The sequence below is a fragment of the Ovis canadensis genome, chromosome 1 (genome assembly GCF_042477335.2).
Source record: "Ovis canadensis isolate MfBH-ARS-UI-01 breed Bighorn chromosome 1, ARS-UI_OviCan_v2, whole genome shotgun sequence".
NCBI lineage: Eukaryota > Metazoa > Chordata > Mammalia > Artiodactyla > Bovidae > Ovis > Ovis canadensis.
The window spans coordinates 29,656,728-29,672,383 of NC_091245.1; the positions used below are offsets into that span (position 1 = coordinate 29,656,728).

The 15,656-nt window shown below is 52.2% G+C and overlaps 1 long non-coding RNA gene across 1 annotated transcript; it reads left to right on the plus strand.

Moving 5' to 3' along the window:
• Window positions 1-496: 496 nt before the first annotated feature.
• On the plus strand, window positions 497-7,834 carry LOC138441506 (uncharacterized). Its single transcript, XR_011257371.1, has 2 exons — window positions 497-942; window positions 6,145-7,834. It is a non-coding gene; the product is annotated as an uncharacterized lncRNA (long non-coding RNA).
• The last annotated feature ends 7,822 nt before the right edge of the window (window positions 7,835-15,656 follow it).

The following is a 15,656-nucleotide window of genomic DNA, read 5'->3' on the forward strand; positions in this document are numbered from 1 at the left end:
GTTGTCCCCCTCTGCTAAGGCTGGATTGATTCTTACGTCTCTCAGGGAAGATGCTCAGGCCCTTTAAAAATAAATAAATAAATAAATTGAAGACCAGATTTAAAGTCTTGCCTGAATGCTCCCAGCCCAGCTTCTCCCTCCCTCCTCCCCTGGAGCTCTTGCAGCCCCCACTGCCTGAGTCCCTCCTGGGCATTTAGGTCTTCCAGTTGAATGGGAAGAGCAGGGAGGAATCTAGTGTTCTTTGAGGGCCTCCAAAGTACCAGCTCGGCTCCCTGATGCAGGCTTTACCTCTCTGACTTCAACCTCCCAACAACCTTTTGAGCAAGCCGCGTGATCCCTCCCCTCCCTTGTACAGAGCCTGGCAGAGGAGAAAAGTCAGGCTGAGAGAGGGTGGGGAGCTTGCCTGAGGTCACAGACTGGCAGAGCTGGGGCTGGTCTTCACGTCTTCCAAGCTGAGTTCAGAGTTCTCCCTACACCACCCCTGCCAGTGATCTCCAGGGTCAAAGTGCAGGATCTGGCTGAAACAGGCTGGCATCAGAGCTGGGTGGAGCCGCACAGGCCATTTTAAATGAACCTGTCCTGAACGGAGAGACAGAGGAGGCAAGGGGCTTAGCCAGGGTTCCAGAGCAGTTATTCTAGGTACTGTGCATGGTGCTAAGGTCTGGGAACAGAGTGAACACAGGACAGATGCTGGTCTCATGGACCTTTTACTGATGGGAGACAGGGCACTTAATGTTCTGATAAGGGAAGTATGGATGGCCTTGAATTGCACAGAGCAGTCCCTAACACAGGTATGGCTCTTTGGAAGACTTCCTGGAGGAGGTGATTTCAAGGACCACGGAGGGAAGAGCTTCAAACATGGGAGTTTTCTCTATTCTCTGCCCCCGGAATACTACTGAAGAGTTTTAAGTGGTGAACTACACGCGGACTTAGGGTTCCCAGGTAAAATACAAGATGCCTGGTAATCTTAAACTTCAGATAAAAAAAAAAATAATTTGTTTCTAGTATAGGTATGTCCCATGCAATATTTGGGACATACACAAAAAAGATTATACATTGTTTCTCTGAAATTCTAATTTAACTGAGTCCTGTATTTTTCATTTATTTTTTATTGAAGGATAATTGCTTTACAGAATTTTACTGTTTTCCGTCAAACCTCAACATGAATTAGCCATAGGTATACATCTATCCCCTCCCTTTTGAACCTCCCTCCCATCTCCCTCCCCATCCCATCCCTCTAGGTTGATACAGAGCCCCTGTTTGAGTTTCCTGAGCCATACAGCTAATTCTCATTGAATATCTATTTTACACACGGTAATGTAAGTCTCCATGTTACTCTTTCCATACATCTCACCCTCTCCTCCCCTCTCCCTATGTCCGTAAGTCTATTCTCTATGTCTATTTCTCCATAAATTCTTCAGTACCATTTTTCTAGATTCTGTATATATGTGTTAGAATATGGTATTTATCTTTTTCCTTCTCACTCACTTCACTCTGTATAATAGGTTCTAGGTTCATCCACCTCATTAGAACTGACTCAAATACGTTCCTTTTTATGGCTGAGTAATATTCCATTGTGTACATATACCTGAGTCCTATATTTTTATTTGCTATATCTGGCAGCTCTACCCTGGCAACCACGTTGGGGCATAGAGCTGGCATTCCCAGGGAGGATGGCAGGATGCAGTCAGGGAGCATGGTGAGTTTAGTTATGAACAGTTATGGCTGAGATTCTCCAGGGCCTTCCGAGGAGAAGTGTCAGGTGACAGCTGGGGACAGGGTTAGAGGTGCAGCGGCTGAGGTGTCGTTTGCAAAGTGGGGGAAGGAGATTCCTACCTAGGAAACAGCAGGGGTAAGGTGGGGTGGGGTGCTGCCCCCATCACATGGCCTAGTTGTAAAGACTGGCTCTGGGAGCCGGTGCCTGGCTGCAGCTGGCCCCAGTCCCTGGCAGTACCACCCCAGCTCTGCCCCTGCTAGTCTCCTTCTGAGCATCGGAATTTGACTTTATCTCCCCAAAGGTCACCTTGCCCAGGGCCTGGCCCTGGGGGTGGACATTCCTCACATTCCGTGGACCTCACAGGAGACTGTAGGCCCCAGGTTTCAACCTTAGCTCCTTTTGGCAAGATTTACGGAAGGCCTACTGTGCATCACGGGCTTCCCTGGTGGCTCAGGCTGTAAAGAACTGGCCTGCAATGCAGGAGACCCAGGTTTGATCCCTGGGTCAGGAAGATCAACTAGAGAAGGAAATGGCAACCCACTCCAGTACTCTTGCCTGGGAAATCCCATGGACGGAGGAGCCTGGTGGGCTACAGTCCACGGGGTCGCAAGAGTCGGACCCGACTTAGTGACTAAACCACCACCAAATACTGTGCATCAAGGTGGTCTGGGCTTGGGGGTCTGACCAGCTGAGTCTGAATTCTGACTCTGCCTCCTACCGAACGGATGACCCAGGGGCCGGTTACTTCTCTTTCCCTGAGTCACAGTGTCCTCACTTGTAAACTGGGGATAATCCTGACAGAGGTATTAGGTGGTCACGTCTTTAAAACACCTACCTCATGCTTGGCATTCAGTAGATGCTCTGTAATATAAATTCCTCCTTTGCCTTCTCTGAGCCTCTGTTTCCTCATTTTTAAAGAACAACAATAGAGCCTCCCAAGACAAGCCCAGGACAGGTCATGCATGAGCTGAGATGACCCACGGGGTAGCTCTGTGGGAGGTTTCAGAACCCCGTACTTCCCAGCGCCAGCAGAGGCTGGAGGTAAAGTCTGAGATGACCTCAGCTGGGCAGGGAGCAGGTAGATGGACAAATGACTGCAGCCTCCATGCTATGGCTATGAGGATCCACTGGGATGGTCAGAGGGCCTTGGTGGGAAAGGCTGATAGAAACTGAGGCAGGGGAACCACAGACCTGGGCAGCTGGGTCTCTGCTCTGAATTCTGTTATGTATGGGTCCCCTCTGCCCGCCTCCAGCCCCACTCCCCGCTACAAGGTAAGGTGTACATGAGGCCAAGGGGACATGCCCCCTTGGAGCCCAAGCTTATTCTAGATCACACTCCAGGCAATGGAATCTGGAATTCCCTGCCCAAAGGGTCCTGAGCCCACTCCCAGGACCCAGGTCTGTCCTCCCAGTGGACTGTGCTGCAGGTGTGTGCAACCCTAGACCTGATGGGTGGACAAGGGAACTGTTTGGTGGTGGGGGATGGAGGGGAGGTGCACCTGGGAATTTGGGACATAGGGCGGAGTCCCCATGTCTGCAAACAGGGACTCTTGCTGTAGGGAGGAAGCAGGTGGGGAGAGGAGGAACCTGGCAGGTGGCCTGCCATTTGAGCCCTTGCCCCAGGCCACAAATGTTAGGGGTGGACTGTGCTACCGCACGACCATTGCCTGGGAAGTCCCTGGTGGTCGTAACTCTGATTCAATGATGGGTCAGTTTCGCTTGCAGATTCCAGACCACCCCCAGACACCCCACCGTGAACATTCATATTCCTGGGTCTTGGTGAAGATCCTAGAGTTTGCATATTTAACAAAGATGGCCAGAGGCCGTGCTGGGAGCTTTGTGTCCAGAAACCTGTTTAATTCTCACAGTCACCCTGCAAGGGAGATGGTGAGGAGGAAACAGGCTGGCGAGGAGAATTGCCATGATCTCACAGCTGCTATACGACAGAGCTGGGACTAGCTCCTTGGACTCTCCAGTCCCTCCCAAACCCCACAACCTCAGAAATAGATAATGGCACTCTAGCACTTGGGTCAAAATTCTTGAATTTATTTGGACAGATTCTGCTTGGCCCTGGGAAGCGAAGCTTAGAATTCAATCATGGAACAAAAGTCCTCTTCTCTGTGTGAGAGGATATGGCCTGGTGAGGGTCCCTAGCCCAGAAGATTCTGGGGCCTCTCTCAGGCCCCGGTAGGGTTAGTTATCATCCAGGCACCAATGTCTCCCATGCTGGTCTCTGTAGCCCGGTCTCTAGGCTCCAAAGTGTTCCTAAGCTGGGCAGCACCTCCTTCACCCTTGCTCCACACTGACAGCCCATTCTCTTCCCGCCCCCAACCCCACACCTGTCCCTCTTCTGGCCCTGCTGCCCTTCCAGTACCCAAAGCAACCATCTGCGTGTTCATGGCCATCCTTAACTCTGCCCTCTCTAGCCACCTCTGATGCGCAGGTCACCGTCCTGTCACATCTGCTTCCTAATAGCCATGAATCGGTCCCCACCTTCCACTGACCTTACATCTCCCCTTGTTCAGACCTCACCGTCTCTCAAAAAGACCACTAACCCCTCCAAGCCGTTGGATGTACGGCAGCCAAAATGATGTCTAGGAAATAAGGAACATCTCCTGCCTCTGTTCAGACTCCTGTCTCAGTGCCCTTAGACTAAAAGCCAAGTTCTTCTGCCTTTTTTTTAACAATTGTACGTTTATGCTTTAAAATTTATGTATTTATTTTTGGCTGCGCTGGGTCTTTGTTTCTGTGCTCAGACCTTCTCCAGTTGCCTGGACTTGGGGCTACTCACTGCAGTGGCTTCTCTTCTTGCAGAGTATGGGCTCTAGGGCAGTTGGGCTCGCTAGTTTCACTCGGGCTTAGTTGCCCTGAGCCATGTTGGATCTTCCAGACCGAGGGTTAAACCTGCGTTCCCTCCATTGGCCAGTGGATTCTTTACCACTGGACCACCAGGGAAGTCCGCCAAGCTCTTCCACACTCTCCAGCAGCACTGAGGGGCTTCATAGTGTTCCCCGCCCCCACACTCCTTGCTGTTTTTCACCTCTCTGTCTTAGATGCTGCTCTCCCTCTCCCCTTTTGCTTCCTGGCTACCTGCTACTTCCTAAGATTCCAGCCAGCATGGCCTCCTCTGGGAAGCTGCCCCTGCTGCCCTCCAGGCTGGGTTAGGCCCTTTACTCTAGGTTTCAGCTCTTTCTTGCTGTGCTTGCTACCTGAGGTAATAATAACAGCTCATCCTTATTGAGTGCTGACTCCATGTATTTTTCTTTATTGACCCATTTAACCCTCACCACCACCCTATGAGGTAAGTTCTATGATCACTTCCATTTTTCAGATGGGGAAAAGGCTAAGTAAACTGACTAGGGTCACACTACTTGGGGATTTGAGCCCAGGGTGGCTGGCTGCAGAAAGCTGTCCTAATCCTATGGTTGTCTCCTACGCACGGGGGTGCACATTTGGGGGCGGGTTCTTTCTAGAATGTGAGATCCCGGAGGGCAGGGTGGCTTCTGACCCGGGAAGATGAACCCAGCAGCCAACCCATGTGCTGGGACGGGTAGGTGGCCGAAGCCTGGTGCTCCAACCCTGGTCTCCCGCCCCTGGGGAACTGTGAGGGGCCCCTGGAGGCCCGGGCCTCGGGCGGCACAGCTGGGTAGGGCTTGGGGCCAGATGGGCTGCGCGGAGGCAAGGAGGCCACGGCGGCCGGCGGGGGCCCGCGTTGCCATGGCGACGGGGGGCGGCGGCCCCGCCCCGGCGGGCGGGGGAGCAGGTGGCGGGACGGTGCGCCGACTGGGGGAGGGGCCGGAAGGGGCCCGCGGGAGCCGCGGCCGCTGGGCGCGCCCCCAGCTTGTCCGCCTCCTCCCGGCCTCCCAGCTCCTGCTGCTCCTTTGGCGACTCGGGCTCTACGAATAGCTAGAAGAACCCCGTTTGACTAGAGGACCAGGCTCCCGTTCTGGCCTCGGCTCTCAGTCCCTTTGTATCTCGCGCAAGCAAATCATTACGTTCATCCTCCATCTCCCAGCCTCAGTTTCCTCGCCTGTGACATGGCAGAGATGGGCCAGGAAGACTTTGCTGGACACATCAGCGCACACTACATTTTTGTGACTCCGGGGAAAGGGCCGGAAGGATTCAGGGCTGGGTAATTTCTCATCCTCTTCCACTGGAGGCATGTTCTCATCTCATGACGCCCATCATGTGGGAATGTCAGAGCTAGAAGAGCTGGTAGTCTCTGAACCCAGTGTTCAGAGAGGGTAGGCGACTTGTCCAGGGTCACACAGCGAGTTGAAGGCCAAGGCAGACCGAGAAACCTGGTCTCAGCCTGTCGGTGCTCCACCCATCACCTCCTGCCTGGGAGCCCAAATTGGGTGTACGAGTAGGGGGAGGGGCAGGTTACTGTGGGAAGAAAACGAACACCCCTGCTCTCCCTTCTGCAGGCTCCAGCTGCTAAGACGACGGGAAGACAGCCTGACCTGAGAGCCAGCCTTCTTATCTGCGCCAGAGACCTCACGGTGTCCTGCCACGACCCATACCCCCATGGCCTCCATCCGGGACTGCTGCACAGCTCTGTTCTGAGTCCGCGCCCTGCAGAGGAGGTGTGGAGGTTGTGGCCTCCTTCCACCCACCCCGCCCTAAGTAAGGGAGGAGCTGGGACCCTGGACCAGGCAGTCTTGGCCCAGAGCTGGGCGTCCTGCCCACACCAGCCCCCAATCCTCTGAGGGGCCCTACTTTCCTTAGGGATAAAGCCCCTCTCTCCTTCCTTGCACCCCTTTCTGAGGTCTCAAAGCCTCCGCCTAGAGTGGGGCTGTTTAGAGGGCTGGCTTGCTTCTCTTCCCTCAGGCAAGAGTCACTGGGGACTGACTGGCTCTGGTTCCCAGCTGATGCTGGTGGGGGTGGTTCTGGTTAGGGGTGGAGGTGGAGGGGAGCTGGGCAGAGGCAGGGTCTGTGCCTTTAAGGTACAGCTTACTGCTGGAGTCACACACACACACGCACACACACCAGTCTCTTGCACATAGTCACGCAGTCATACAGCCACACACACACTCCCAGGATCTGTTCTCTCTCCCCCTCTCTGTCATTCTCTCTGCGCGCACACGCACACACGCACACACTCACACACTCCCAGGCTCTGTTCTCTCTCCCCCCTTTCTCTGTGTCACTCTCTCTCCACACACACATAACACACACGCACACACACGCACACACACTCACACACACTCACACACTCCCAGGCTCTGTTCTCTTTCCCTCTCTCTCCCTCTCTCCACGCAGGCATACCCACCCAGTCACACACACAAAAGCATCCACACTCTCCAGTCCACTTTTCTCCCCAAGGTCTAGTTTTGAACAACATGGGCTAGGGGAGGAAGGGTGAGGGCAAGCAGTTCTGACCTAGAAAACGGGCCCTGCCTCCATTTGTCCCTCCCCAGCCCAGGAGAGGGGCTGATGTTCCAATTTGGTATCACTGCCCTGGGTCAAGGCTGCAGGGAGAAATGAAGGAGCCAGGCGGGGTGGGGATCAGGCTCTGGGAGAGGGAGGGGAGGGGGCTGCTTGGCCCTGGGCCCAGCCTTTTGGCTACAGACCCAGTAATCAGAGGGGAGCCTCCTGCTCCTTCCCCTCCTCACTCAAGGAGGGACTGCCTTCTAGCACAGAGGAAGCAGGTTTAGTGAGTGAGAAAGTTATTAGGTGGCTTTGCCACAGGCCGATGGACAAGTTGGCCTTTGACTTATGATAAAGGAGCTCTTGATCCTTCTTGGGCCATGTTACACCTTTAGTCAAATCTAGACTAGAATCGTGCCCAAGCTCTGGGGGGAGACGTCCTTCCTTCTTAACTAAAACTCTTCTTGCTGTAGTTCCGTTTAGAGGCTGGGAGTTCTTTCCCTATATGAATTTCTGCCTTTTCATCTCAATTTCCTCTGAGTGTTTATGGGTAACTCCTGTTCATCCTTCAAAGCCCGACTCAAAAGGACCCTCATAGAGAACTTTCCCAGCTTCAGTCCCTTGGGTAGTGTGAGTTCCTTTCCTCTAGCATCTGGGCTTTCTGTACTTTCTTCACTTCTAACGCTTCCATGTTTTAATAAGCAAGTGTGTCCCTGACCCCAACAAGTGTGGATGCAGCTCTTCTCACATTGTCTCCTTTACTCATCACGCCCCGTCTTCCTCTCTGGCGGGGATAGGATCCCCTTTAACAGTACTCTGGTTCGGCTGAATCGGTTGAACAGCAAAGCAGAATTTGAACCCACATCTGTCTGATGTTACATCTTGGCCTTTCCCCTGTTTCTCACTACCCTTCACAGGCAACTTTCCCTTCAGGAGACTCAGCAGAGGACAAGTAATCTCATAGAAAGTCCCAGAGAGACTAGAACTAATGTCAGCATCACGCACACTGAGAAGTGCCCTCTTCAATCCAACGAAGGTTTATTGAGCATCTGTTTGTACAGACCTTGTGCTGGGTGCTAGGCTCTTGCTGTTGTTCAGTCGCTAAGTCGTGTCTGACTCTGTTACTCCAGCACACCAGGCTTCCCTGCCCTTCACTGTCTCCCAGAGTTGACTCAAATTCATGTCCATTGAGTCAGTGATGCCATCCAACCATCTCATCCTTTGTCGTCCCCTTCTCCTCCTGCCCTCAGTCTTTCCCAACATCAGGGTCTTTTCCAATGAGTTAGCTCTTTGCATCAGGTGGCCAAAGTATTGGAGTTTCAGCTCCAGCATCAGTCTGTCCAGTGAATATTCAGGATTGATTTTCTTAAGAATTGACTGGTTTGATCTCCTTGCTGTCCAAGGGACTGTCAGGAATCCTCTCCAGCACCACAGTTTGAAAGCATCAATTCTTCAACGCTCAGCCTTCATGGTCTAACTCTCACATCCGTACATGACCACTGGAAAAGCCACAGCTTTGACTAGATGGAGATAACAGAGGCACTGCCTCCCCATCTATGGGGACAGTAGGCGCACGTACAGGCAATGATGCCTTAAGGTGCCTGAGAGGCTAAGGAAACTGGATTTCCACAAGAGGCCCTGGTTCAGATTGGGGGAGACTACAGGAACTGAGAAAGGGCTCCCCAGCAGGGGAGTAGGAATCAGACAGGTGGATGGTGCACGCAGAAGGACAGTTTCCTCCTTAGAGCATCCCCAGAATCGGGAGAAGGAAAGTGACAATGACTCAGGGTTGGCTACCCCAACCTGGGTTCCTTCCTCATCCCCACCTTCATGGAGGGCATGGCCAGAATGTTGCAGCTGGCATTGAAGTGTGCTGAGGGAAACTCCTTGGTAAATAGAGTTAATTCCACTGTGAAATACCCAGGGGAATTTCTACCAGTTCCCTCTTATTTTTCTATTTTCTATTTTTGGCTGCACATGTGACATGTGGGATCTTAGTTCCCAGACCAGGGAGCGAACCAGTGGCCCCTTTGACCATTGGACTACCAGGGAAGTTTCATTTTCCCCGTTTTAAAAGAAACAGGGGCCTTCCCTGGTGGTCCAGTGGTTAAGATTCCGTGTTTCCACTGCAGGGTGCTCTGGTTTGATCCCTGGTTGGGGATCCCATGTGCTGTAGCACCTAAATTCCAAGTTAGTTTCCTAGAAAAATGGCTGATGTTAGAAGTGAAGTAAGAGGTCTCCAGCCAGGAAGTCCTTAAAGCCTGGTCATCTGTCTCCATGATTTTTGCTCTAACCTTATCTGTTTAGTGTTTTTCTTTAAGTTAACTCACTTTTTAAAAAACTTTAACAAAAGAAACTATTTGTACTCTGTTTTGGCTTTCCAAAAACAAGAGGTAAATACAAGAGGTAATTCAGTGAAAACAAAGCAATTCTACTTAGATAATTTTTGCTTCCTAAATGGCCTCTCTCTTTGCTATGAAGGGAGATTAGCAAGCATCAGAAAGGCCTTAAAGACATTCCAACCTCAAAATGGGCCTTCTCCTTCTCCTTGATTTAGCCAGGAGCAAGAATCAAAAAGGAATAAATTTTCCGAGATGAGTTGAGGTTCCATGGTCTGTGGCCGTGTCTGCACCCTCGCTGGCCTCGTTCCCTCATCCCATGGGGTGGACTTGACCCACCGTGGAAGATTCTGCCTTAATCCAAGCCCTTTGTCCAGAGAGAGGAGGAGAGGTATCCAAGGTCATTCAGAAAGTGAGGTAGCCACCTGGAGCCCAAGACCCAGGATTTTGACCCAGGGTGGGGCTGGACTGGGGGAGAGCTGAGAGACCAGACCGGGTACAGGAGCTGAGCTCTGGGCTGTGGGAGCCCAGAGGCCCATCTCTGCTGCTGTGTGTGTACCTGGCTGTGCCTGAGCAAATGCCAACATCACTTGAAGCCTCAGGCTCCTTATTTACATGGTAGGACCCCTCCCCTCCCACACTCTAGTCCTATATTACCATGATTTTTTCCAGACAACTCCTTCAGTTCCCCCTACCCATCCATACCTGACAGTGCAGAGTCCTGACTCCCTTGCAAAATTCACAAGCCCACCCCTCCTCCCACCCAGAAGCCTGGCCCCTGCTTCCTCCTCCCACTCATTCCCTTCCAGTCCAGCCACAGCCATCCGTGGAGCACAGTGCCCGGACCGTCACAGACACGCCATCAATATTTGTTGAATGAGTGAATCAACGAACACTGCCGCGCGCTCTGTGCTGCCTCATCTCTGCATCAGCTGTTTCCTCTGCTTGGAATGCCCTTTTTTTCCTTGCTTGGTCTCCAAGCTTTGATCCATTTCCTAAAAACCCTGCTTAGACACTCTCCTCTTTTAAGACCCTTTCCCTGACATTTCCCAGAAGAGTTCATCACCCATGAATTCAGTGCGAGCTCTGTGGCAGGCATGAAGCTCGGGGCTGGGCACACGAGCACCAAGACGACACATGAAGCTCATTCCCTCTTGGCTCTTTCCTTTTTCTCTGAGCCTCCAGAGCCTGGCTCTTGGTGCTGTTCTGACGTTGGCCATGTGGCATAGCAGTTATTTATACCTGTCGCTCCTGGACTGTGCACAAACTCTCAGCTTCAGTCATCTTGGGGCCCCAGGACCCAGCCCCCAGCTTGCCACACAGCAGACTGTGTCGTCAACCACTGGGCACCCTTCCCCACCTCCAGAGCTGGGATTTGTAGAGCAGTTTAAGCATAAGCACGAGTAGAAGCACTGTTGTTCCCACTTCCTGGGCCCGCGAGAGCCTACTGGGTGCCAGGCACCCGGCCCATGTTCTTCATGCCCCTGACAGCACACTGCAGTAAGTTGGTAAATGTGAACTGGGACCCGAACCGGGCCCTGGGGGCCAGGTTTCTTCCCTAGCGGGCCCCTCACCCTACGGGAGCCTCTTCCCAAGGCCAGATTCCAGAAGCCTCCTCATTCTGAGCCCTGCTCTGCGCACCCTCCACCCCCCTAGCACTGGCCTGGCTTCCTGGAATTTGTCCTCCTAATTGAAACCAAACACCGGGGCTCCTCAGGGCTGTGCCCCAGAGGCCCCGGTGGGTTTCTCTTCTCCTCCCTCCTCCCTTCCTCAGCTGGGGGCGGGGTGTTCAGCCCTGGGCAGCCTTTGGGGGGAGGCACTTCCCCTGCAAAGGGTATGGGGTAGGGGCTGTCCCCACTGCTAGCGTCTGAATTAAACTCAACTCTCTCACAGCTGGAGGTACAGAGGGAGAAGGAGGAGGAAGCAAGAGAAGGGAGAGCGTGAAGAGAGCTCTGCAGGAGCCCTGTCTTAGGCCAAAGGCCTGGCAACTAGAGGACAGATTTGTGAAAGTCAGCTCCATCCAGACCTACCTTGTGACCTTGACCTTGGACAAGTCACTTCATCTCTCCAAGACTCAAGTTCCTCGCCTGTATACAAATGGGGATCTGTGGAACCCATCTCACAGGATTATGGAGAAAATGAAATGGGTTAACCTACATAAGTACTGTAACTATGGCCAGGCAGGGCTCAGTAAAACCCAGCACGATAGCTGTTCTGGGCAGCAATATGGGTTCCTACAGTTGGTTGGCTGGTGGAAGGCACCTCTGAGGATGTGTGGGGTTGTCAAAGGATGTAGTTGGAAAGGTCGCTCAGGGTCAATGAATGTTTGTTGAACGAAGGAATTCATTCAACTTTCAACAAACATTCCGTGAGGTACCCCCTGCACCAAGCCCAGGGACACCACTGTGAGGAAGTGAGGGACCGCCCCCAGGCCTCAGGCCCAGAGGAGGGTTGGGTTGGGGTGGGATGGGGTGGGGTGGGATGGGGTGGAAGGGGTGGGTTGGTGGTCACAACCACCAATGGTGATGACAGCACCAACTGTTCTGTACTGTGACCGGGAAGATGAGGGGCTCTAGGAGCCCCCCAGGAGGACTCACCTCAGCTGGGCCCCAGGAATGGGTGGCCAGGGATGGCTTCCAGAGAAAAGTGTCTGGGGGGAGCTGAGAGCACTCTGAATGCTCGCCTTGCCTCCCTGTTAGCACGTACTTCCGCCAGCACTTGCCCTTGTGTGCCAGCTGGTCCAGGTGCTGTCTGAGGACATGGCCACGCTGGCAAGCCTAAACTCACCACCTTCAGATGGGGGCGAGGGGGCACCGCCTTCACCTTGGCCTCTAGCACCCTGTGTCCGCCCCCATCGTCTGTTCCCGACATCACTGCTCTAACCACCGCTTTCTGCATCTGTGCTCCTGGCTGCGCTGTCTCACAGACATACCCAGCGAGTCACGAAGGAGAGCACCCCTGTACTTTTTTACATTCTTTAGTAGCCAGGTTGTGAGAAGTAAAAAGGAACAGATGTAATTACTTTTACTAATATATTTTATTAAACCCAAGATACCAAAATTATGGTAAACATGGAATCAACAGAAACAAATTATTAACAAGCTAATTTACATTATTATTTTTGTACTAAGTTTTTCAAATCTGGTGTGTATTTTGCACTTACGGCACACCTCAGTCTGAATTAGCTACATTTCATGTGCTCGATCGGCCTGTGTGATGAGTGGTTCCCATACGGGATAGTACAGCTCTAGAATGTGGGTTCCTCTAGGGCAGAGACCCTGTACTTTCCACCTCTTTCTTCAGTGCTGAGAGGGGTGTCCTAGGTGGAGGGGCTACACAGACAAAGATATGAAAGAACAAAGTATGTTCAGGGACCAGCACGCCATTCTGTGGGGCTGCAAGGTGAAGTAAGTCTACCAGGAAGGTGGGCGATAGGATTGCTTTGTGTCTGTACCAGATTGAGAAAAGCCTTGAATACTGTGGTAAGGAATTTTGGAGTGTGGTCCTGTGGGCCACTTGTGTCATCGTTTATTTATAAGCAGAGGAGTGTGATATTCAGGTTAAGGGTTTAGAAAGGGCCCTCTGGTAGGCAGCATGGAGGGTCATGTGGATGGGACTAATCAGGAGACAGGGAGGCCAGCTAGAAGCAGATGTACTGCACAGGCAAGCGATGAGGGAGGGGGATGAGGAGGTGGGCCCAACTGGAGAGGCAGTAAGAAGATGGAATGTCAAGACTTGGGGACCAACTGGAGAGGGAGTGGGAAAGCAGGAAGAAGTCCTAAGCTCTTCGCTTGCGGTGTCAGTTGTCTGAGCCAGGATGCGTGAGAGGAAGTGGAGGAGTACCAGGTTTGTCGAGGACATTATGAGTTCCATCCTGGTACGTGCTGGCTTTGAACTATTAGCAGGACGCCTTGGTGGACAGGAGCAGTTAGGTGGTAAGGGTACCCTGTGCCAGGGTATACAAGTGATAGTGAGTTTCTGGTCATGTGAGGCATTCAAGCAGAGGCTGGACCAACACGAGCCTGGGATGTTGTAGAGGGCTTACGTGCATCCCAGGTGAGCTAGGCCTGGCGGCCTGTCAGCCTAGATGGTGTCTGAGCCTAGGGTTTTGCTGCATTTGTGTGTAGGAGGCACTGTCGGAGCTTGGGCATATCTACAACTGGGGACCTTTGTAGTCTAAAGGTGGTTTGTGTTTTGGGACCTTGGCCCCACAACTGGAACTAGGGGGGCAGGCAACAGGCATGTTGGCTGCTGGAGGGGGGACAGAGGTTCCATCCCAACAGACCATGAGGGAAGATAGCCTGAGGTCCAGTTGGACCCATTTCTTAAAGCCAGAGAGTGAGAAGGATCCTTGATCTTCAACCATCCTCCTCTCCCCTCCTCGTTTTGATTTTTGGGAAAACTGAGGACTTTGCCCAAGGTCACAGAGCAGGTCATAATACATCAGGTATGGGTGGGGGTGAGGGTGGCAGGGAGGGTTCATGTTGGATCCTGGTACCATCTCCCTGCATCCCGAGTACCCATAGCATCTTCATCTCCTTGCCTTTCCTTGGCACAAGAGATGTCCTTTAACACATGTGGTAAGGGATCCTGGTCCCTTTTAATTAGGAGGATACAAAGAGAGAAGTCAGACAGCCGCCCCCACCCATGGTTGGGAGAGTAAGTGCTCCCCAAATTACACAGCAGATGCCAGGACTCCGGCAACAAGACCCAGCTTGATAGCTTTGTGGTAACCTCAGCCAGCACAATTTTATTTTTATGTTTTAACTCTTGGTGATATATAGACCTCTCACAGGCAGAAGAAATGGCATCCAGAACTTCTCCCTTGAAAAAAAATTTTTTTTCAACCTGCGCAACACATACCCAGTTTAATTAACCCTTTTGTAGGAAGGCTTGGTCTGCTTTGGGCTGGGTGAGAAAATTGTTTCTCTCCTGCAAGGCGGGTGTTGTGCAAATAACTTGAGAAGGAGGCAAAAGATGTGGGGTGGTGTGCTAGCAACTGGTCCTGCTGTAGAAACCAACCACCCTCTGCCCGCGATTAGCCCCTGATCCTCTTGGGATCTCTGGGTCCCAAATGATAATTCCTTGGACAGTCTGATGGACAATTAATGATGCGTGCCTCCTTTGGGATCTCTTTTTTTGTCTGCTTTTAAAATTTCAGTCTAAGGTGCCTGTTCTGGTGGTGGTGGTTTAGACACTAAGTCGTGTCCGACTCTTGTGACCCCATGGACTATAGCCCTCCAGGTTTCTCTGTCCATGGGATTTTCCAGGCAAGAATACCAGAGTGGGTTGCCATTTCCTTCTCCAGGGGATCTTCCCAACCCAGGAATTGAACCCCAGTGTCCTGCACTGCAGGCAGATTCTTTACCAACTGAGCTAGGAGGGAAGCCTGTTTTATAGGAGTCCTTACACTTCATGTCTGCACCCTTTAAATCTCTATTTCCATAGGCTTGCTATTCAAATCAGGAACTAGAACGTTTTGAATCAAAGCTCACCTCTGACCCCTCCCACTGCCTCATTTCCACATGCTAAAGGTAGGAGGCTACCTCTGTATCCTTTTCTCTCTGGCCATACCGACTCTGCCTGATGGTTCCTGTATCTGCACCTCTCTCTGGTCTCCCTCACTCAGATTAGTTTTTCAATGCTCAGCTCTGCTCTGTCACTTCCTGGACTACAAAATTGGAGGGGCGAGTCCCTCCCCCATTGTCTGAGGACTGAAGCTCCAACTGTTATGCCTTCAAGGCATAGTGCCCCAAGACCTAGTCCCGGCCTCTGTGCAACCACTCCCCAACCCTGGATATGTTCTCCATGCTCCAGTTGTTCAATGTGCAAATGTTTTTTCGAACCCTTACTATGTGCCAGGAGTTGTGTTGGGCACCCAGAAATTAACTGATGCACAATTCCCAGAAACCAAGTGTGTTTCGAGAGCTCAAGGGTTTGGGGGCTCTGAGAAGGGGTGCGGAATTGAGAGAGGGACTGGGCTGCAGCCAGCTCTCTTCTTGCTGGTTTCCTGTTTACTATTAACAGCTGCCCATCCCGCCTAACACACAAACGCCCAAGTGAACCTTGGTATGTTTTCAGACCAGCAGCTCAATCACAAACATGAAGCAGGCTACTTGAAATTTGCCTTCAGCTGCCTTGAAAATCTGCAGAGAGACCCCCTTTAATCCCTCCCTTGCTTGCACTCCCCAACTTTCTGCCTTCCTCGCCTCTCCTTGGAGGACATATGG